Genomic DNA, 24,289 nt, shown 5'->3' with positions numbered 1-24,289 from the left:
CAAATACAAATTGCTGTCCCATAACAGCCACTGTGAAGGAAATTACCTCCGCCCAAACCAGGAGATTGACTTTGGAAAAAAGGAACGCCTGCCACTGCTGCCCTCAAGCAAGATCACCACTGGCATTAACTCACCTCGAAGGGTAGCAATGCCTCCTCACTGGCTCCTCTGAAGGCAGCACTTCAGGAAAATTGCTCCAGTCTACTTGTGAGCAAGTCAGAAACAAGCCTGGATGTTCACAAGTTCAGCCAGGTCTCCCTTCTGCCAATTGCAGAGAGGAGTTTGGGGTGCTTCTCCAAAAGCACCACCCTGAATATCCCTTTAGTGAGGGAGACTGCCAGTGCTGAGCTTCTCTCATCTTCCTGTTTGCATGAAGACCAAATGAGTTTTGTCTTCTAAATAAATAATTTTTTAAAAATCTGAGTAAGTCCTGTGAAGTGCAGTTTAGTTAGTTGTTTAAAAGGATCTGGCCATAATATGCAGACAAATATGTAACAAATATGTGATTTTAAAGGTGTCTAACAGCACTAAGGTTTTCAGAATTGAACTTCTTCACTGACACCCATCCTTTGAACCTGGTGTCCTCTTGAGACAGTCTCTAGGGACCAGATCCCTCTATTAGTAGTTAGGGGTTGACACAGAAACAATTTGAAAATTGACAGGGCACTTTTCCACCTCACAGCATGGGTTTACACTGTTGAGTTAATAAGCCAGTAATATTTCAAAGGGTAAGGAGAAAAGAGGGTTAAAGGCAGAACTATAGCCCCTATCAAGCACAAGCGCAGGAACTGACATCATTTCCAGCTTTAAAACAAGGGTTTGCTTCATTACTTGGGTTAGCCTTTTAAAAAACATATTCATAATGTTCATAACATAAAAAAGATGTCTCTGGTGGAGTTGTGCTTTCTATCAACACCCATGCAGTCTGTGGTAATGAATCTGAACAAGGTATTTCTACTGAACTGCTGCATGGGCTCGGCTTGCTGACGTTGGCCAAACTGCAAGAGAAATTAATGCATTTGGGTCCATGACCTGCATCTAGAACTGGACTGTACTTCAGGTGACATCCCAGCCTACAGCAGATGGGAGGAAATTATAATATCTACCTGATCATTTATTCTTGGAAAACGCCTTGAGTGGCAACAATCAGCGAGATATTTGTCTTCCTTATTCAGCAGTTACATATTCTCTGTTCTCTGCAGAACATGGTAATATTGTGGGGTGATTTCCTCACTGTCAGCTTATAAAAATACGACACTAATTTGTTGTAGTTGGAGTGGCTCTGCCGGGAACCCTTCCAAAACAGTCAAATACCTACATGGACTGACTTGGCTGCCTGGCTTACTACATGCACTCTAAATATGGCAGGGTGAGGCGTATTAGAACATACCAGCCTAGTCACCATCTCCCTGCTCTTGTACTCTTCATAGTAAAATCAATGCACATTGTGCTCTCAGGCTGGGGCTATTTTTAGGTGTTATTTTTCCACTCAGTCTGCAGCTGTTTTCAGTCACAAGCTTCTTTAACTAAAACAAATACACAGTCCTTGGCAAAGGAGTGGTTGTAAAGAGGACAGAAGTGTGCACATGAATCTTGTGCCTGCCTCACCGGGTTTTATGTAGGGAGGGTCAGAGGTGAGCAAAGAGGACCACTGTGTCCTGGGAAGCCAGGGTGAATGCTCACCATCGTGAATTAGCCCAACTTTCAGTCCTTTTCCAGAATGACTCATGAAGGGCAGGCTTCTCTGGGCTGAAGAATGTGGGAGGAGGAGAGCTGGAATCCTACCAGACCCTGCATTATCTGCAACACCTCCCTGAAACAAACACACAGACACCTTCCTTGATGAGCCTTTTGCCCTTAGTGTACACAAGCTCCTTTGGCAGACTATGTAATCCCATCAGCCCTATTGCATTCTTGTCATTTCTTCCTTCCCTCTCCACCTCAGGGAATGGAGAGAATTGAAGGAATAGCAAGTTATCATATGGATGCCTCAGAACTGGTCTCTGAACAGGAGATGTGGCTTTTGGAGCAGTTTCCTAATATCTGCAAAATAGACATCCCCTCCAGTTATAGAAAGGAAACTACTTAATTCTTTCTTCCCCATTGCTCCCCCTCTGCCCCAAGGCAGCATTGGAAGTCCCCAAATCCAGAGCTGCAGCTTTCATGTGGGAATGGCTTGGTTAGGCTTCCTGCTAATTAAGAGCGGAAGAGAGTAGATTAATGCAACCATGTCTTGTTTGGTATTTGAGATTAATGTTGTATTAGGATATGCTTGAAATCAAAAGGGCTTATCAGTAGTCAGCCAACTGCTTTTAGTGCTGTTTGTCAGGCTCAGGAGATGGAGAGGAATGAAATGAAGTGATTGTATTGTCTGGAGCCACTCCCATCCATCCCACTGGACATCTTTTGGTCTACCGTGTTACCAGATAAGGTACTGAGAACACACAGGTCTTGAGATGCTTGTTAACCTTTAGTAGTGCATACAAGCCATGAGCACTGAGAAGCTGTGTTTCCTCTCAAAAGTTTCTCGTGTCATAAATTATCATGGTTATGCTGCTGAACATGAGAAGATGAGCAGACATCTTAATTTCTCCATCATCCCAATCATTTCGTCTGAGGGACATCACTGAAATGAGTGGAACACTTTAGTGGATAGCGTGTGCTATGCTTGACAGCAAATGTTGGAGGGATTTGGAGCTCAAATAATAAAATCCCAGTTGACCTCCTTAACCCAAGCACAGGGCACAATTCCAACATGGAATAAGGACCAGAGTGTCTTGCAGCTTTATTCTGTGATAAAAGAATTAAGCAGGCCCTTCACAGTGAGGCTGGTGCAAGTAAAAGAAGTATAACTTTAGCTTCCTCTGTTTTCACTAAGCAGAGTACTTGCCACAACATAAAAAGCAAGCTAGCTATGGCAGTAATTAGAAAAAGCTGCATTGTGAGAGACATTTATGCTCATCTTTTAACTCACATTGTTGAAAAATCAGCTTTCGGTAGGGTTTACTGTTTTGCTGGAAACTTTCTCACACTGCTCTCACACTGTCCATTAGGAGAAGCGCTGTCATCCTTCACAAAGACTGTCTAAACCACAGGTGTGAAGTGCCTCTTTGTGCTATACTATCAAGTTCTTCAGTAGGTTTTGTATGAAAATCAGACACTTCTTCATGAAATCAGAAGTGCCCAGATTATATTTCACATGCGTGAGTTTCCTTGTTTTTATTAAAATTAAGTTTGCTCATTTGCCATTTTCAAGCTAGTTTGAAATGAGGATCACCTTGTATCCTAGGAAACACAGTGAGAATTTTATATGTGATCACATTTTTATCCATGTTATGAAAAAAGCAGATGGTAATTAGGTGCATTATTCATAGGAAAGCTTGTTGAGCGCAGTGTCTGTATGGTTCCAGCTTCGATTAGAACTTGTTTGGAAGAACTACTTCATACCTTTCAATTGCCCCTCATTAAGTGCAATCATTACTCTTCCCCAATGTGCTTTAATTTGTGCAAACCAGCATCCACAGTATTACATAGAAAAAAACCCAGCAAATTTCTGGGGTCCCTTTCATTGTACTTGACACCAGTGTGATCTTTCTGTCCGTCTGAATTCATTATTATTTATTGCAGCTGCAAATGTGCCTTGTGAGAGCCCACTTGGCAGCAGGAGAGGTGCAGAGCTGTCATGTTTCAGGGACGGCACCTGAACCTTTGGAAGAGGCCAATTCACCTCCTTAGGTAGAGGAGAGGATGCTGAGAGCACACTTAGAGGCTGGGCCAGTTTGTGTGAGGAGGGCAGGTGTCAGGATTCCTGCATCTCCAAGCCTTCCACCACGGACAGAGTGACAGAGCAGAAAAGGCACAGCCATGCTGCAACAACAACCAAGTGTCTTCAGTAGGACTTGTTAGCTCAACAATGACCCACCACACATAACAGCTCTTGTTTCTCACTGAAAAAATCTTGCCAGCCTAGCCCAGCCTCGCACTCAGGCTTTCTCCAGAGACTTCTCTGTAAAAGAAACCCAAGAAGTCCTCACAGATGGCACTCAGGCTTGGAGATCTCCACATGGAAAATATTTTTGGAAAGACAAATAACTGTAACTGGGTCAGACAAGGAGATTTTTTTTTCATACTGCCCCTGAAAATAAAGAGGGATAAGGCTATTGTTTGTCTGCTTATGCTACACAGAGGCTTCTTTAACCTTCCACAGCATGCTACAGAGGGCATATAAGGATGTTAAAATGCATGTTAACTCTTGTATCATGCAAGAAGATGTGTGTGTTTGAGAGAGAGGCTATTTGATCTTATCAGTACTGTAGATGCTTGTGTTATTTATTTTGTGGTTAGGACATTCACAGCTTCTGCTACGTCATCTGTATTTGCTTCTAAAGAAAATTATTTGAGCACTTCCCTTAATGACAAACTAACACTCTGATGTCTTCTCTCTCCTCTGCAGTAGACAATACACTTAAACGGTGCCAACTGTGTCCTGCAGAAATAGATTGCTTTGAAGTAGAGCTCAATAAACAGATGTGAGGGTCCAAATAAACCTGGCAAAGTATACACTTGACTAAACAATGCAACAGCATATTTGAGACTTTTTTTTTCCTGCATTTGAAATGTCTGCCAAGTCTCTGACTGATACAGTACATAGGGTGGTCCACAAAGACTCAACAAGGCCATCTTCAACCCCTGGACTCCCAGGAGAAAGGCAACACAAAACAGCCAAAAAATAAAAAAAATCAAATTCAAAATCTCTGGTTTGCTAATGATGAAATTGAGGAAAAATTTCCACTTTCTCTTCTTCATTTAGAATTCTGAGTTGAGTAGTCTACCCTTCAAAGTCTCACCATGATTTACAGTATAGATTTTTATAATTCATTTTCAGACTTCTGCCATCAAAAAAGTCGCTCTTCCCTCCAGTAACCCAGCTCAGGAGTGACCTTAAGGCTTGTGAAAATATTGGTTTTTATTCAACCTCTGGTGCCTCTGGTATTTAGATATCCGTATTGCAGCAGCCTATCAGACTGCCAAAGGCACACCTTTCCAAGCACAACATTTCAACAGTGTTGTCAATCCCATTTCACATGCGACCCCAGATGAACCACAGGAAGGCTGGGTTCATTGTGTCCTTCCTAATATGACTTCCACCTACACATTAGCTCTGAGTTCTCAGCTCGACAGAAGCACAAGGGAAATAAATAGCCCTTCCTTCCTTCCTTCCTTCCTTCCTTCCTTCCTTCCTTCCTTCCTTCCTTCCTTCCTTCCTTCCTTCCTTCCTTCCTTCCTTCCTTCCTTCCTTCCTTCCTTCCTTCCTTCCTTCCTTCCTTCCTTCCTTCCTTCCTTCCTTCCTTCCTTCCTTCCTTCCTTCCTTCCTTCCTTCCTTCCTTCCTTCCTTCCTTCCTTCCTTCCTTCCTTCCTTCCTTCCTTCCTTCCTTCCTTCCTCCCTCCCTCCCTCCCTCCCTCCCTCCCTCCCTCCCTCCCTCCCTCCCTCCCTCCCTCCCTCCCTCCCTCCCTCCCTCCCTCCCTCCCTCCCTCCCTCCCTCCCTCCCTCCCTCCCTCCCTCCCTTCCTTCCTTCCTTCCTTCCTTCCTTCCTTCCTTCCTTCCTTCCTTCCTTCCTTCCTTCCTTCCTTCCTTCCTTCCTTCCTTCCTTCCTTCCTTCCTTCCTTCCTTCCTTCCTCCCTCCCTCCCTCCCTCCCTCCCTCCCTCCCTCCCTCCCTCCCTCCCTCCCTCCCTCCCTCCCTCCCTCCCTCCCTCCCTCCCTCCCTCCCTCCCTCCCTCCCTCCCTTCCTTCCTTCCTTCCTTCCTTCCTTCCTTCCTTCCTTCCTTCCTTCCTTCCTTCCTTCCTTCCTTCCTTCCTTCCTTCCTTCCTTCCTTCCTTCCTTCCTTCCTTCCTTCCTTCCTTCCTTCCTCCCTCCCTCCCTCCCTCCCTCCCTCCCTCCCTCCCTCCCTCCCTCCCTCCCTCCCTCCCTTCCCTTCCTTCCCTTCCTTCCCTTCCTTCCCTTCCTTCCCTTCCTCCCCTTCCTTCCCTTCCTCCCCTTCCTCCCTCCCTTTCTCCCTCCCCTTCCTCCCCTTCCTCCCCTTCCTTCCCTCCCTGGATCCCTCCAGCCTCTCCAGGTGGTGGCCTGTGTCACATACTGACAATTGTCAGTATTGTCACACACTGAAAATTGCGACATACTGACAATTCACACCACAGTTTGCTGTGAACAAAAAACCCCAATCTACAACCCATTTTAGTCATAGTGATGCTGCCTAAATAATTAGGGACCTAAAACAGTGAGTGCATGACCTGCTGTTTGTTTTCCCAGTATCAGTATTTGTATCTAAATCCCTAACCTCAGGTGTCTGTTTCACCACAGACCCTCCTAGCAGCCTACTAATGGCCTTTTCCTAGAAAAAGACCAGACCATGGCAGGGGGGGTTGGAATTGGATGATCTTTAAGGTCCCTTCCACCCCTTCATACTATGAGTCTATAATCCTAAAAATACCCATTCTCCATCGTAATCATCCCATTTTCCACCTACCCACTTATCAAATCCTCTAGACCTAATTGCTTTTCCAGAACATGCATGTGACCCTGCTACAAGCTTATCAGCCGAGTTGAAAATACGAAGTGAAGCAAAACAGATGGAATTTCATAACCAATTACATACTACAGAGGGAACCATAGTGCGTAGGTTTCTCATTTTCAGACTGAAGTCAGCCGTCTTGTTAAGCCTCCCTGAAGCTCTGACAGATCCCCTATGTTTTCTTCTGCAGGGAGATCCTGCATGTTGTGAGCATACTGAGATCTGGCTGCAGGACTAAGACCTTGCTCCAGAGAGCTCTGACCAGTGCCTCACCTTCCACTGATGGAACTGCTTGACACATCTTGTGAGTCTCTTTTGTTATTACTGAGCCATCACAGTCTGATTTTCTGGGAGTGCCTGGGAGTGCCCTCTTCTTTCACAGCTCAATGAAAAAATGGAGTATCTACTTGTGACAACTCTTACACAGGTAGGAGATGTTAGGTTCATCATCAGTAAGTGTTAGGGACTTGTAAAAGATAAATCCATGCTAAATATGGGTGAGGAAATTCTATGGCAGAAGGGCATAATTAATGTGAAGAGGAAACTCCCTTGGTCCAGGCTTTCACTCCTGTTGCATCTGAGCTTGTGGAAATCAAAGTTTATGGAACTCTTAAGTGAGCAGACCTCGCCCAAGTGAATTACAACAGAATAAGATAACACATACAAAGTGAGAAGTAGGCTTAAAATATTAAGAGTCTGGGGATTTTTTAATAAAGTATTCAGATCTCTAAAAATCTTACCTACTAAATTAATTTAAATGGGCCTGTGCAGATTTACCATGCAGATATAAATGCAGTGATGATGCAGGAAATCACCCTGTAAGAAGCTGCACAGATCATCACTTTTGACATCATTGTGAGTGAGTTGGAGAAGGGTCAAAGAGAAAGCTTGATCCTATCAAGGGAACTCCCAGTGTGGAACACACTCCCCACGGAGACCCTCAGGTGCCACCAACACAGGCTACTCAAATGAGACTGTAAGATCTTCAGCACCTCCAGATATTGAATGGCTGAGAAAAAAAATGGATTTATTATCCTACCACAGGATTGAAATATGTTGCACTGACAGGTCTCTCACTGAGGACATAAAAAACTGACTACTGTAGGTGAATGGAAAAGTTGAAAAGTGACCTAGGATGGTCTTTTCAGAGAGTTGTGTTCCCTGCTGAGGAGCTGGTCTTTGGCTCTGTTCACAGGTTCCACCTGAAGCCAGTGTGCAGCACGGGGGAAAACAAAGAGGAGAGGGAATGAAAGATGAGGTGAGGTTAAGGAGGGATGGATTGACACTGCTCCCTCCTGCACTGCACACCTGTATATGTAAAAGAAAGGGAGAGAGAAAGAACCACACTGCTTGCTGTGAAAAGTTACAGGGGTAAAAAGAAACACAGAGTTAATGCAAGAAAGATGTTTCTAGTTAGTACTGGTACAGCAGTCAATTGAATGTGTGTCAATTCCCTTTCTTCCCCTGTGCACTCAATATATATATTTAGATGTGAGCAGAGACGTTAATCTCAGATCCCAAATGCCACTTTGATAACTGCCAAGATTTGGGAGGGGCTGCTGTAGCAACAATAATGCAACGTTATGTTTTCTGTCCTGACGGACGATTGTATGTGAAGTGCTCCTGTCTCCAATATGTACAATATTTCAAACTTTCCTGCCAAAAATAAAAATGGAAAAATCAAGAAAGCCTTGAGGCAACAATAACTTATTTGACATCAAGTTACATGGGTTTTACATGTTTATTTCCTCAAATATTCAATTAAAAGCTTACTTACTGCGGCAGATGTCATATCACATGGTGCATATGCTCCCTCTCCAATACAGAGCAGCTTTTTAGAAATTACTGCCAAAATGTTGTAAGAACTTTTATAATGGTTTCAGGATGAAGCATAAAATGTAATAAGCCACACATTTATGTGCGTATTTTATTGATCATTTAGTACTAGCTTTCTGTTTGGGAGTGGGGGGTTTTTGATAGGTTTTTCTGGGGGAGGAAAGAATTGTTTCCATGAAGAGAAGGAGAAAACTGTTGGATATTTGAAAAATGGGCATTGCTCTTTTGTTGCAAAAAGACAAGTGGAGAGACCTGAGTGAGAGAGGTTTCTTTTGATCTGCTCTTATTCCTGAGTGTGAAACACAAAAGGATGTGTGGCTACTAATAAGAATTACTTCAGTAAGTTTAGTTCCACAGTAAGATTTTGCTTCTCTGACAAAGACCTCTGAAAACTCTATTGCTGGCCATTTGGTTAGCTATTATGTGGGTAAAACCAGGCTGTTTTCCAAAATCCTTGTCTGATTTCCATTCATAAATTAGTGAATGTGTTAGCCAAACTTAGATTAAATATTCAATAGGTGTAATGCATCTACATGCATCTCTCCAAACCTAGCATAGCCACCTGTTATACTTCACACCGTAAGCCAGTATTTGGTGACTTTCAAGGAGAAAGATGTTTTCTGGTTTTACTGGAAATACTGCATACTTTGCCTCAGAATTTAAAATCAAGCCCATGCTCATGGATGCTGGACTAGCTACACAAGGGCCTAATCAGCTATAATGACCCTACTTTTGACTGTACAAGTAAAACAGCTCAAAGAAAATGCTAAACATCATGAGAGCAGAGCTGTGAAAATGGAGACTGAAGGTAACAAGCCTTGTATTTGTTTGTGCCTGCTGAAGCCTCGTGCAATCCCAAGGAACAGGTTTCCCAGGAAGATATCATAGTCTTGCCCAGCAAAGGAGTGTCAGACCTAGGGAACTGGGTGAATTTTTACAACATGGCCATCACAGGTGCCAGCTGACATGTTACACACAAGACTGGCTGAGGCAGTGCTATGGATCTGTCTCTGCCAGTGTTAGTGCCTGCTCCAGTCTCTGTAAACAACACATGTCAGCACTGGATCAATACACTTGAAATGACAGTGACTTATGGATTCTGAGGAGCTTTCAGGACAAAAAAAAACCCCAAATTTGCAAAGTGTCTTCACTGCAGAGCAGATCCTGACTGTCACCTGAACATGACACTTAGCTTTTTGAGGGCAGCCACAGAGAGTCTTTTACCCTTACTTCCCAAAGCTTCAAGCCCAGGATGGGTAGTGTTTAGGATTTTGTTTCACTTCAGCATGGGCTTCTGATCCTCTTCCTTTGCCATAAGAAGATAGGCAAGAAGCCCATGGCTGTGAGGCTCCCAAATAATTTCTTTCTCCTCTTCTGGAAGTGATTCTGAGCTGAAATTCCATGTTTGACTCCTTTTTCCAGAACTTCTACAGTGTGCAGAGATGCCGTGCACAAGAAATAAGGCTGAGCAAACGCACTTGTTTAAGATGAACAACACAAACTCTGTGTTAAGGGTTACCCGAAATCTAGTAGCCCAGCAGAGGGGAGGCTCTGCAGCTCCATGTCTCCAGGTCCTGCCAGCAGTAAGGCTGAGTATGTATTCCCAAGGTGCACACACAGACACATACAGACAACCACAGAATTATGGAATCACTTAAGTTGAAAAAGAACTCTTATATCATCCAGTCCAACCTGTAAGTCAGAACTGCCAAATCCACCATTAAAGCACGTCCCTCAGTGCCCCACACATGTACAGAAATATGCAATATAGATCCCTCCTTAGATACTCACGTCTATCCAGTAGCTGGCACTTAGATCCCTGGTCACCTCAGCAGCTGGAACCTGCATATACAAGGGCCTGAGGGCCACAGTCCTCCTCCACCCACTGGTACTCAACCCCTCTCTGACAGATACCCATACACACACTCACTACACATCCAAGATTCCCCTTGGACACTCAGACCATCCAATGGCTGGCCCCTGGATCCCCCTGCTTCTCTGGTACCACATGCACAGACACACACACACATAACACACAGGTCTCTCACAGGTCCAGTCCAATGGTCCCTCCAGTGCCTGCCCCTCAGCCAGCTCTCAGCTCCTCCTGTCTCTCCAGAATCCAGCCCACACCATCCAGACTCTCTCATTCCTGAGAGAGCACTTGTCCATGGCTGGACAAGTGCACGGACCACCAACCTCTCTGCACATGGCCAGACCCCTGCAGCACAGAAGGCACAGGAATACCATGGCAGGCACCAGGAATTTGGTGCCATTTGGATAATGCTGGACTAACCACTTAATCTGATCAAGTGCCAGATTTTCCATTGAGCATTTTTTGGAGAGGATGATCCTTGGATTCCATGAGTTGGTACGCATGTTTCACTTCATGCTGTAGGCAGGTGTTGCAATGAAAATTACCTTGTAAAGTAAGGATATATTTTGTAAAACACACAAGGTAGATTAATTAATTTTAGAGTAATTGGCCACATTAGGATCTAGAAAAACGAAATAAAAAATGCAAAAAGATGTCCTGTCATGTAATTTCAAGTGAAATTTGAACTGACATTTTCATCTTCTAAGATACTGTGGTTTACAACTTGATTCATTTAGATTAGACGGCAAAATTCAATTAAGGTGTACAATTAGATGAATAAGGACACTTGCAAGTGGAGGAGTGATGCTCACTTTGTAGAACCCAGCCTCTAAGAACATGTTACTTATCCCTGATTTCACACAGTGATGAAACAAACCAAACAAGGCATTTAAAGTTGAATGCTACTTTGAGCATAAGGAAACAGGCTGGAATTAAAGCACAAACACCACGTTTCACATATATACCAATCCCAGTATTACTGATTGTTTTTTAATGCATTCCAAGCTTGCAACTACTATTCCTTGGAGACAATTGGTCCTTTGTCATTTTGATAGAGAAACATACAAAAGAGACATGGGAAGCCTTTTCCATCCACCCACGTTTCCCCATTAATTGTTCGACTGCTCCCTTCAGCAAGTTTTGAAAGACATTTTCTGGTTCAGTTTCACACAGATCCAGCATTTCTCATTCCTTTATTGACTTTTGCACCACCATCTAAGGTGCTTCAGGGTTTGGAAGTTCTTCCATGACACTCTGCTATTTGTTTGGGGTTTTTTTTTCTTCAGCCCACTTCTACCACTGCAGCAGTTGTACAGCATGTATTGCTCCAACCACTGACATTAAGCCATAGTACAGGACTGGCTGGTGGTCAAAACTTGTTCCTTTCTGACCAGTGTCTTTAATTAAAAAGCTGGTGAGATCAATGCCAGCAACCTTACAAGAAACTCTTGAGTGCTGACAGCAGTCACGTTAGCACATTTTTCTTTGGGAATTGCTGTTCTGGGTTATCCATCTCCCTGGAATTCTGGGCCAGGATTCAAAATGTGCATTTCTGCCAAACCTTGTGAGGGATAAGAAGGTTATACAGAATATGAGTCAGAAAAATAAAGCCTTTGAAAGAGTCCTGCTCCAGAGATGCAGTTCTCCCAAGTTACTGTGAAATCCAACTTTCAGAGCAGAGCTGGGAAGGAAAGAAAGTGATGGAATTTAATTTCTTGCACAAGACTGAAAAGCCCTTTGGAAAACTTAATCCGACAGCAAAGCTTCCACAAAAATAAATGGTGATTTAGAGTCTCTATTGACAGCAAAAAGCATAGACCAAATATCAACAAGGGTGTCCTCCAAAACGCATGCTAAGTTTATTGAGGAACCAAGAGCAGTCTCTATAACAATAGCTATTTCCTCCTGGGTCTTTTGGAAAAGAACCCTGCCTACATCTCTCTTTCATTTTATCAAGAAATGGCAACTCCAGGCTCTGTCTTAAAATGTCCAGTCTTAGAGGAACACTGTGGTCATATCCACTATGCAGCTCAACCCATTCCAGCCTCACATGGGAAAATTCCAGCTCACTTGTAACTAATGGATCTGGAAAACAAATAAATAAACAAAGTAATAGAGCTGAAACTTTGGTTTGTCAGGCATGAGGAGCCAGGTCGTCTGTTATCACAAGTATCTGTGTTATCACAAAGATAGCTTCCCTCTTCCATCCATACCCACATGGAAAGATGGGCACTAGGTGTAAAACCAGCAGCTGCTCAAAAGTACTCTGCAGTTGCTGAGAACCAGTCCTTTGAGACACCAGAGCTTGAACCAAAGAAGCAAATAGCATGCAGGATATTTTTATTCATACAATACTCTACCCAGTATCCAATGAGAGATTTGGATCCACATTAAGATATCTAAACTTCCAAGATACCACTGCAGTTACTGGAAACTTAAGGGCTATTCAAACACACCTAAAACTCAGTTGCTACACTTGGTCAGCTCAATAGCTGCAAAGCTAAGTTAGATTTTAAAGTCTAAATCTGCAAGCTGAATCTCCCCCCACCGTGTCTCTCTGTGCAAACAGTTGGAATTTTGCAGTAAGAAATGATTGTATCAACAATCAGACTGGCTCCACCTCGAACAAAGAACTTGGTCATGGAAAGGCAAGGCTGAACGTGTGTTCATACACTAATGAAACAGGTGTTTCCTGCCAAAAAAGGATAAAATGAACAAACAATTCTTCCCTTGATTTGACAGGTCAGTTTTAAGATCTTGTTACAAATACACTTTTTGATCTGGTTTATGGCATCATGCTCAGTGTGAGAATATAAGAAAGTGTTGCTACCAGCCATTCAGAATAGGAGATTGAATTACATTAGAGCTTTTTGGGATTTGTTTTTAAACAATCAGTATCAAGGGGTGTAATTTTCTGCATGTCTCTCTTCTGAAATATGTAGTAGTTCTCCTCTTTGAATTTACCTGTGACAGTCACCAATCAATTTCAGCTTTTCTGATTAATATTGAGACCTTCAGATATGTTCATATTGCAAACAGGATTAATAAAAAGGTTGATTTTTCCAGACACTATATACAATTTTTTTGAGGGAAAAACACACTATAGTCTTTTGGACTGGAGGCAGAAATGTGGACACTGACCAGAAAATATCACTGGTGGGAAATAATGGAAATCCGGAATAATAGTTCAAGTAATTTAAAAACTTGAAGTGCCTAAATATATTGCAACAAAATACTGGAAAGGATATATTACTATCATATATTCTTGTACATTCTTAAAACTCCACAGAGCTGACATGTTTTACATGTGAAGCAATGAATGTTCCTGCTGGTTTCAACTGATTTTACTAATAAAAGTTTTCTGAGGTGAATGTGTCTGATACCAAACCCAGGTCTTTATGGACCAGGATAATTAAATGAATAATTCAGGTCATATTATGATGGAGAAATTTAGTCATAATACATTCACTTAGTTATTGTGAACTAAATTAGGTGATATAAGACATGACACCTCTTGGCCTGTCATGGTACACAACCAAAGGGAAAACATCTTTTCTCTTAAAGATGCATCTTATGGAAAACTTTTCTTGCTTATATGATTAATAATTAAAGAGGATGTGTTCTGACCTGTCAAAGAATATTAAAAGAGCTATCTGGAACAACCTTGCAAAGTAGTTCAAATGTGTGCAGAAACAGAAATTAAAATTACTTGGCCCACTCAGATCTTGAAGACAAATATTCATTTATTTGAGTCCATAGTGAAAAACAGGTACTTCCAGGGGCTGTCTCCCCTCAGCTGTTAGACAGTGAGCTACAGAATTGTCTCCTGTTTCTCTGCATTGGTTAAACAGGAAGCTGAGATCACTTGCACACACCAAAGTTCTGTTTTAGGTGGTCACAGCTGAATGAGTTCTTCCTTTACACCCTTCTGATTTGTAGAACAAACATTCTCCTTGGGGAAAAACGCTTCCAGGCACATACTGTTGGTAGATGGACCTACATGTGAGACTGCACCATCCTGTTCACTGATGCTGGTTAGATGAGCTTTGTCACAAGGTAGGTAAAAGCTCTGCTCTTTTTTGGTATCTGAGACACAGGCTGGGAGTGAAACTGGCCCCTGCTAGAGCCCTTGCACACAGCACACAGCTGTCACACGTGTGAGCTCCCACCACACAGCACAGCTCTCAGGAGATGGGGAACATGCTCAAAAGAGAATTGGGCACAAGCACAGCTAATGAGACAGCAATGCACCAGGCAGATCCTTTCTTCTTGTGTTTTGGGCCACATAGATCAATTTGGAAGAATAACAACTGGTCTTCATGACAAATACCTGCAATATTTATCTTCATATGAGTATGTTCAGAATTAACATCCCTCTGAGTCAAACACATTTTTCTCTTGGAAACACTATTATCTAAAAGTCAGAACCAACATTATTGACACGACTCCCTGCATAGAACTGTTTTTGCAACTGTATATACTAGAGATTTACATCTGGGAGGAAAGAAAAGCCCTGGGAAACATAGCATGGGATCTTGACTACATTGAAATCAATGGCAAAACCTCCACTGACTTCAGTCATTGCTGAGGAATTCGTGCATGCAGCAGCTCAAGCAACTGTGAGACTATGGTGTGATTTCTGAATGTGAGCAAAAGAGACTGCCATGGGTTAATTGGTACATGCCTTCACTAAATCCAGTGTCTTCCCTTTTGTTCTCCTTTAAAAATACTTTCCTTTGCATACACTGCAAATTAAATTTGTTCTGCTGCTGTTCTTTGCAACACTGGAGGTGAATTACATGTACTGAGTGGATGATCCACTCTGTAGGAAGTGCAAGACACCAGGGAATATTTATCTGTCATTCTGAAGTAAACAGAGCTAAGAGGTAAAGACAAAGTGGCCAGAACAGGGAAGTATGCACACTGACTGGATAACCCGAGCACTATGGCTTTCAAATCTACCTGTTCTGTAAGTTCTTTTGATTCATCTTGGATTTGCATTTGTCTTGTTTGGCTTCTGCCCATTTGGGAAATTAAAAAAACTGTTTTCAGATTCACTGAAATATGGGAAAAAACATGTTAAAACCAAGGGATAATTGAAATAATACTGAAAGTTAAACATGAAGTCAATAGTCAAGTAAATAGCACAGATCAGAGGGGTTAAATTAACACAAAGGAAATATGCGTATTTATTCTGAGGAAACAAAAAATGATCAGTAGAGCCACTCAAATCAAAGCAAAAAAAATTGAGTCTGACCTGGTGCATCGCTAAGAAAAACATGTGAAAGCCCATCCTTTTCCCCAGGAGAAGATGCCCTAAACTTCCCAGACACAAACACTTCAGGAGTGATTAACAACAGCATCAGTAGATCTTTGTGCAGTGTTTTAGAGATCAGTCTCCTCACTAAAGAGGGAGGTTGATAGATGCATCCAAGATTACTCATTTTCAGCTGTTTCTAGTTTAACTAACATGTAAAATGCTATGTACAACAGCCATGGTTTGGAGGCATTGTTTCTACATTCCTTTTTTAATTTTAGCAGCTATATTTCTTCCTCCTAATCCCTATAATAATCCTGTTTTGAGGCATGATTAATTATTTAACTTTGCCATTCTCTCAGGGAAATTATAGACTAAATTGCATGCATGTTATTAATACAAAGCACCATTTTGTTAGCTAATTTAGAATTTCACACCCACATCAAACAGGCAGATGTCTATAATCTATTATTTGTGATCCCACTGAACTGCACTGAGCGGACAGAGCCCACACTCCTGTTCTCCCTCCCTGCTGTGAGGGCAGCATCCTGCCGTCAGGTCCCCTCGGAAACGCAGCCCTGCACACACTGCTACACCATCTTCTGAGTCTTCCAATTTCACAGCCTTTCTCCCTTAATGCCATGCTCAGTGGACACAGCTGGCTTCTCTTTTCTTTTTGGAAGCTTTTGTTTTAAATTCCTGCACTACTGCTCGACTGCCATTGGATACACTCCGGCTCAGTAAATGCTTCTCGGTTTAACTGTGACCATTTCTGGCCCAGGTTTTGGCCCCCTCAATCAACAGTCAGAATTTCTCCCAGAAAGAGGGGGCAAGGTAAGTTTAAACTCTCCTCCCAGTTGGTTTTGCTTCTAATTTAGAAATGAAGATCGTATATTTATTTCAAAAGGTTACATGTTCCTCTTCTTCAGTTTTGGCTCTCACAGTCATTTTGTATTGCAACAAACTTCATTTTTAAGCCTTGTGCAGTACAATGTTGTTTCTCCTATAATGCTGTTTAATGTAGCAACACAAACCTGGCAAGTGACCTGAATTTCACAGATCAACTGCAACCACACAGGAGACCTGCAACAAGAATGTTTTGTTTCCTCTCTTGATGTTCTAATTGCTGCCCATGATCCAACTGCTCCCCCATCTGACCCTGCATGCAATTTTCATCACTTATTCTTTGGAGGCTGTCTAGATGTGTGACATGTCTGCAATTCCTCTTGGTATAATGCATATTCAGCACCTGATCAACTGTGTGTCTCTGGGTGTGAGACAGTCTAAATGGAGACATATCAATTGAATTATGTGATGTACAGGGTGTCTTCAAGTATGTCACAAGCTTGGTGTGTATCCCAGATTCAAAAGGCAAAGCCCTACTCTCTGTTGAATATTTTGCATGGACCATCTGAGAAGTCAGATGTCTTAATAGAGGTTCTTTTTTAAAAGCAAGCAAGAATCTTTGGATAGGCTGAGGGGCTGAAATATTGGGACAAGCTTGTAAAACCTGATGATGTTTTCCATTTGTCACGTTATCTTTCTTGTGACAGTCTTTTTTCTAGTACTTTTCTTCAGAGACCTCAATTGACTGAGTAATGCAAGGAGTGAGGGTGAGTGCAGGGGATGCTGCTGAGACTTTGCCAGTACTTCTACAATTCTGCATATGTTTATTGTACTCTGCATCCACCAGACACTTTCTCCCAGGGCCAGAGCAGACTGCTACCCACAAAGCTTGGGTGCACTCTTGTTGAAAAACATTACATTTCCTCTTTCATTCCCCATGGTCTTTGTTAACTGGAGGACCAGATAATTCTGGACAAGTGCTTTTATTTTCATTAAAAGTTAAAGATCACCCCATGAGTATGGATTAGCTTTGTGGTAAGTCTTAAAACTCTTTATTTACTCACGTTTCATGCACAGGATGTTCCTTATATCCCATATGCCTTCTCCCTCAGAAACAGCAAAAAATCAAGCTTTAACAGTATATTTTTAGTGTACATCTATACATTTCTAAATGTATGTGTGACCAGGAAATCCTGCTGCACATTGAACATTTAGCATAAATAAAGGAAATTAATACGGCTTTTGGGGTGCTATTTTTAATTTGTGAGAGGATTCTTTTTTAAAACAAAGAATAACAATCAATGACTGGTTCAAGAGGGCCAGAGTGGTTTGGGAGTTGTTTCTTCAAGATCACCAAAGGAAGAGGGGGGATGCTCAGATGCATTTTCTCTAGTTTGTCCCTAAACCAAGCCAGACAAGCCTTTGTGGTGGGGGAAAATCCCACATCTTCTGGCTCTCAGGGGCAGCATCTTCCTCCTTTCTAGATCTGCCTGACAGACTTCCAGCATGCAAGATCTCTTCTTTTCTCAGCCTCCCCATCTGGTGCTGCTGGCATAGTGGGCCTAGAAGCCATCTATAGCTGCCACCCTGCTTGATGGAGCCCATGTCCAGGGACAAGGTGCTGTGAAGATTTACGGATGCTCCAGCAAAGGGCTGGAGAAACCTAAATGGACCAGATGCTGGGCCATGCCTTTTCAAACTTCTATGCTCATGTTCACTTCCACCAACTGAAAATTCATAGCAGTTAGTTCCTAAAATGTTTTCACTTACCCTGCCCTATGTATCACAAATTTAGATATGCCTTCTCTCATTCAAATACAGGAAGATATGCTGGAGCTAACTGGGAAAAGACAACACTGACCTGAATGAGTTTTCTATCAGTTCTGCAGCTGGCCAGATCTTAACCTTAAACGAGAAAGCCACAGAGGACTAACTGGTCTCTTTCCCCAAAGTCTGCTCTTGCACAACTGCCAGCAGACAGAGCTAGTGTAACCCTAAAATCACATTGCTGCCTCTGGGGTGTGCTTTCAGGGCACACAGATGTCCACTGATAGAACCTTGAGCTGAAACAGGCAAATGCAGCTGCCATCAGTGGCAAATCCAGTTATCATTAATGTTAACATTAGAAGAATGTTAATGGAGCAGCACATCTGGATATGTAGAAGAAAAACATCAGGACTAAGGAAGCGAAATTATATTCTCAGGAATGAATTATTCACTACATGTGTACAACCAGCAGGGAGAGAACCACAGGCTGAGAAAAATATGTTCAAACTTACCAACAAAAATAAATACATGAAAGTATGATGTGAGCATCAGCTACATTTCCTAGGCAAAAGCTCCACATGGAGGCCTGAAATCCAACTATATTTGCATTTTGACATATTATCACCAGAAAAGACACAGCAATGCAGCCCCTGAGGCAAGGGAATTCAACATTGCCAGGCCATCTGGGCTTTTTTCTTATGGGTGGAGAATTTCTCTACTCCCAAATGTCCTACAGCATTGTATAGAGAGAAGCAAAGAGGGCAAATGGGGGATGCCCTGCTTTAAAAGCAATAAAGCTATTGCAAGGAATCATCCAGACAAAAAGCCTCCACTCTTGAGGAAAGTGGAGATGTTTTTGCACTATCTCTCTGAGCCCAAGTTGTCCACTTGCTTCCTCTTTCATCCTAGTCTTGACGAGCTCACTGTTACCTCCTGTGACCCTTCACAAAACAGTTTCACTTCTTCTCTCATTTTCTCTCTGAACAGATCCCCCCTCTTGGATTTGCCATCACCCCTTATTCCAGGCACATCACTCCTACACACACACAGGCACACACACACACACAGAGAAGTCCTGAGGAGATATTATGATGAATTAGTCCTATTGAAGGCTGTAAAGCATGGAATAAATGGGAAGGGTGCTAAAGCTCCATGGGTCTAGTTTGATGAAGTAATTGAGGGCTGCACGTTGTTTGCTTTTGAATCACTGTGCTGCTCATAGAAGTTTCAGAATTCAGCAAAGAAAAAAAAAGGAAAGTGCTTTGAAATGCTGTCATGGGAATGCCCACTTTGAAGCTGTGCTAGGAAACCCATCCTGGAGTGTTTATGCTCCTGGGAAAATTCAGCCCAGATGTGACAGCAGAAACAATGATGCTTGAGCCATACTTACAAGGCCTTGCCATGAGGGAGCACTACATGAGTGGGAATGAATGGAACCAAAGTACATTTCAATCAATGAAACTATGCTGATATGCTTTGAATCAAACAAAGAAACTTGGGTCTCTACTGATGCCTTCAAGGATGGCCCTGGGGCAATGCTGTTCCAGGAGAACAGAAGAGACTCACTTGATTCTCCATGGCATCTGTTACAAGACTGATGTCTGAGTCTGAACAAATACATGCCTGACTCTGAAGTTTAGGCACGGCCCATGGGTGTATGAAATTTTCTAGGCATATGTAAGCTTTGGAACTAAACTGAAACTGGTCTTCAGAATTACTTTTTGCTTATATACAACATTATATGCATACATATGCGTATAGGCACAAATATTTTAAGAAATTTGAATCATATATTTGTATAATCAAGACTAATGGCAAAAGTAGAAAGCTTATTATTTGACTTGACAATGAATGGTAGGTGCTTGGCAAATGCAAAAGTATGTGGCGGATGTAAAAGCGTTCTCTTATTTTTATTCATTACAGAAAAGTAAACAGCATGTGAACTGGTGTGCCATGCAAGTGGCAGCTCACCAAGGACAGGAGGGAAGTGACAACCCCATGCTCTTTGCTGGCTCACTGAAGGTCAGAAAACAGCATAAGGCAAATTTCAGCCAGGCTTTGAAGAGGCTGTCATTAGGGCGGTTTCTATTTCCACAAATGAAGGCCACTGCAGTAGTTAGAGGGAGCAGCTGCAAGGCAAGTGGTGGGCAGGCTAGACTCAGACATTTTCAGTCAGATATTATTCATGGATAAATAAAGAGGAAAAATGACTTTATGGATCTACCAGCCCCCAGTGCTGGTGGTCAGCAAGCTCATGTCAAACTGTTAAACTGGCCTTCCTGAATGGGACTGTGATCAGTTCCCTTTCACACTGTAAGCCTGCAGTTTAAAAGCAGGTCTTTTGCCTACAGGATTCTGCCAGGCATGAAGCACAACCACAGACAACCTCAGAAGTCTCAAACCATCTGGCTACTTTGATTTTAATGCGACCGAAGATGTCTCTATCATCTCAATAGCAGCTTAGTCAGCCATTTCTATCCTTGCCTTATTTCTACCTCCAAGGTTCTACAGTAAAGACCAGCTGGCTGAAGAAACCATTTCGAAACCCAACCACCATGACTGCCTTTGTTTTACACATCCAGTGGACATAAATTCTTGTCATTTTGTTTTATGCGAATGGCAGGATTTATTAGATCAGACAGGTCATTAAGTAATTTTTTTCTTTAATAATGTCTTTGATTCAGTGAACTCAAATTTATGCTCTGTTATAGTGTGCTAACAGCTATTTTTTGGCTAGGAAAGCTAGCAATAAATCTGAAATTAATAAACTGACAATAGATCTAAATGTGAAAGAGATTCAAGACACTAATTTTTCCAGTTATTTAAAAGCAGTGAATCCTTGCATAACTGCAAGACTAATCCCAAACTAAAAGCATATTCTCTAAAAAACTATCTCATTGATCACAACATGCTCAATGTGAAGATTTTTTTTTAAACCATCCAGCTATTGCCCTGGTTGCCGGTGGCAGTGTGCTCTTTTCACCTGCCAGAAAAGAAGCAGAATTTGGGAGCACAGCTCTGTACATGAATAAGCACACACACACCTCTGTGTGTACTCCCTGCTCTTCCTGTCACCCCCTTTTTCTGCATTTACACACACACAAACACAGAAAGAAGACTTGAAGCATAGTGGAACAGGTTGTCCAGCTAAGTTGTGGAATCCACATCCTTAAAGATTTTTAAAAGCCAGTAGGACATGGACCTGATCAACTCTGCCCTGCTCAGAGTCCAGCCTGGCTTAGAGAAAGAGGATGGACTTGTGTTCAGCAGAGCTCACATCTCACTTAACTTATTCAACAATTTCATGAGCCCAGCAGCTTCCTGCTTTGTTCCACACTCATGAGACATTTCAGTAGCTCCATGCACATACTAACACCTTTTCCACATAGGGAAAATCTCTGGCAAAGCTACAAAGGATGTGTCTGGGAGCAAAGATAGAGTGGCTGTGCATGGCATTGACTAGACAGGCCTCAACATGCTCAAGCAAAATGCAGCAGCAGCAGCAAAGCCACAGGGCACAGCTTCACCACAGAAATGTTCACACACAGGTCATGCCATTCCTCACTCTGACAATCCCAGCACACCAGGCAGTTCATCCCATCCTGTCTTGTCTTTAAAGAACTTGACTGAGGTATTATGTGATGGGCATGCATGCTGCATCTGGGAAACACTCACAACTAGGAGTTTTAATGACATTCTAATTTCTGAAATCCCCTCCAGCTACATACCTGTCATGGATACTTGAGGTCTGTGTCTCCCACCCAGTCTTAACAACACCTTTAAGATAAACTTAACTAGATCTTTACTTAGCTAAATTAAATACTTTATATGCATCAGATGACTGTAGGCAACTCAAAAGCTTTGGTGGGCAGACTACCTATGTAAGCTTTTTTACTGAAATCTGTCATTTTTCACAGTGTTTCACCTGCCACTCACATAACTTTGAAAGGGGAGGGCATGCACTGAGCTTGCTCCAGAGCACTGTAAAGCAAATGCACCAGAACAAAAACCAAGACAACAAGATTTTCCTTTGTCTGGCCTAGATTTGACTTCTGTGCAACAAGGGTCAAGGAAGCAGAACTGCAATCATAAGGGAACTGTCTTGCATGTACGTTGGGGCAGAAGGGGAGGTAGTAACTACTACAAAGCAGACATACCCTCAGCCCTTCTCGAGACAGTCACAAGGGTGGGAATGTCACCTTTTGATATCTGAGCCCAGTGCTTGAATTTTCTTTTCACAGCTCTCCACTTTCAAGAAGAACCCTAGTGAATCACACTGTTTGGCTATAAAAAGGGAAACTAAAAGAAATGTCAAATGTCACAGTGGCTTGTTCACGTTATCTCTCCGTTCAGACAGGAAGTAGGAGTGCATCCCACTCATGGGGCAGACAGGGGAGACAGCTGCCTCCAGAGTCTCTTCATCAGAGGGGACTGCCCCTTTCAGAGAACCACAGGTTGTTTTCTTTTCTTTTCTCCACACAGTTTTGTTTTCTGGCCCCTATTCTGCCAATCTAACTCACACTCTGGGACACAATGTTTTCAGGTGTCCTGTCTGTGAAAATTTTTTCTCATTTCCATTTCAATCCATATTTTGAACCATATTCATCTACTCTTAAATTGCAGGGAGTGGCTGAGATAAAAAAATGTTTTATTTTGCATTTAAAAGCCGGACTGTTATCTCATTTAATGTAGTGAGTTAGGAACTGGTTGAAATCCATGCCACATGGGTAAAATGACTCAAAATGCATTAATGCTTGAAGTGAAGGAATAAAACAGCATCCCTCAAGCTAGGCTCAGACTTCTTCCTAGGCAAGGTCAGCTGAAAGGTCTTGCAGCCACATACTCACACCACTCAGAATGAGCACTGTTGCAGAGCCTCCATGAATGTTTCTTGCCCCATCTACATGACTGGCAGGGGTCTCCAGCTGTCTCACACACCTTGAAGGGGAGATAGCCTTTCAGCAGCTCTCTGGCCAAATCCTTTCATTCTATTCTCAAACACATTCCCACTTGGGAAGGTTCAGAAGCTGTATGCAGCCCAAATCATGAAATACCTGGCAACTACAGCACCTATGTGTCATACTCAGTGTGTTAACAAGGGCTGCACAGAGCTGGAGCAGACTGTGGAGACAGCTGCAGGATCACCTTCTCACAAGTACCACTGTCAGGTAAGAAACTATCAGCCAGCCTCAGACAGACAAAGTTGCTGTTTCTCTTCAGGAAGATTGACAGGCCAAATCATGCTCACTTTAGATGATTAATAATAACATGGAGAGAGCAGCTAGGCACTAGACAAATGGTGTCTTGAGCAGATCCCCTCCTTGGGGTTTTGGCCTTTAATGCTGAGGTTGAATTTCTCACGCTCCTACAGATAGGAAAGTAGTGTTTGCAGCCCAATTAGCCTGTAATGGCTCTTCAAGCATTTGTTGATGATAGTAATCTGGGCTTGAAGTCTTGGCATGTGAGGGATGCTTGTGATTGATTGTAGCTCACGTTGTCTTGCACTGGCTGAAGGCATGTGGAAAGGACAAGGGTCACCTCGTGCTATCACAAACTGAGGCTCTGACACAAGGCATCCCTCAGACAGGGACCCTGCTGCCCATGTGCTGAGCTTTGTTAGGCAGATCGTGCCAAAGCTCAGGCTAGAGAACTATCAGCTCTCTGAAAGAACGGCATTATAACACCACAGACAAAGCACTCTTATGTGCTTTGTGCTGTGCAAACTAAGACCAAGTGGTAAATGTGTCAGTTTAGGAGTGTTTTGGACCCCGAGAAGCAATGGAATGTCCTTTATATCTTTCGAAATGAGAGTCTGTTTGGATTAAAATGATCTCCATGTAAGCAAAAAAAAAAAAAAAAACAACCAGCCTTCCCATTTCAAAGCTGGCAAGGCTTCTTACACAGGCCTCTATTCAAACAGTGTAGGGGAAGAGGAATAGGGGACTTTTTTGTTTAACTCAAATGACATGGTGTGTGTTTCTAACATAAAAAGCAAGACAAAAAATGAACTCTGTCTGAGGCAAAAGATTTAGAAGAAAAAGGAAAGTATGAATGTAGGAAGCTGTCTGAACACAAAGGCAAGGAAAATGAACACTTTTAGTCATTGACAGAACATGCATTTTTATGAGTGTTAACAGAA

At 42.5% G+C, this 24,289-nt stretch overlaps 1 long non-coding RNA gene across 1 annotated transcript; it reads left to right on the top strand.

Annotated features, from left to right (window-relative positions):
* Positions 1 to 6,705: 6,705 nt before the first annotated feature.
* On the top strand, positions 6,706 to 21,005 carry LOC311154466. Its single transcript, XR_014616204.1, has 4 exons — positions 6,706 to 6,875; positions 14,220 to 14,336; positions 16,319 to 16,371; positions 20,074 to 21,005. It is a non-coding gene; the product is annotated as an uncharacterized lncRNA (long non-coding RNA).
* Positions 21,006 to 24,289: the final 3,284 nt, after the last annotated feature.

The sequence above is a fragment of the Fringilla coelebs genome, assembly GCF_963513975.1.
Source record: "Fringilla coelebs genome assembly, chromosome: 1".
In the NCBI taxonomy this organism is placed as follows: domain Eukaryota; kingdom Metazoa; phylum Chordata; class Aves; order Passeriformes; family Fringillidae; genus Fringilla; species Fringilla coelebs.
This window is presented reverse-complemented; position numbering and strand designations above follow the sequence as displayed.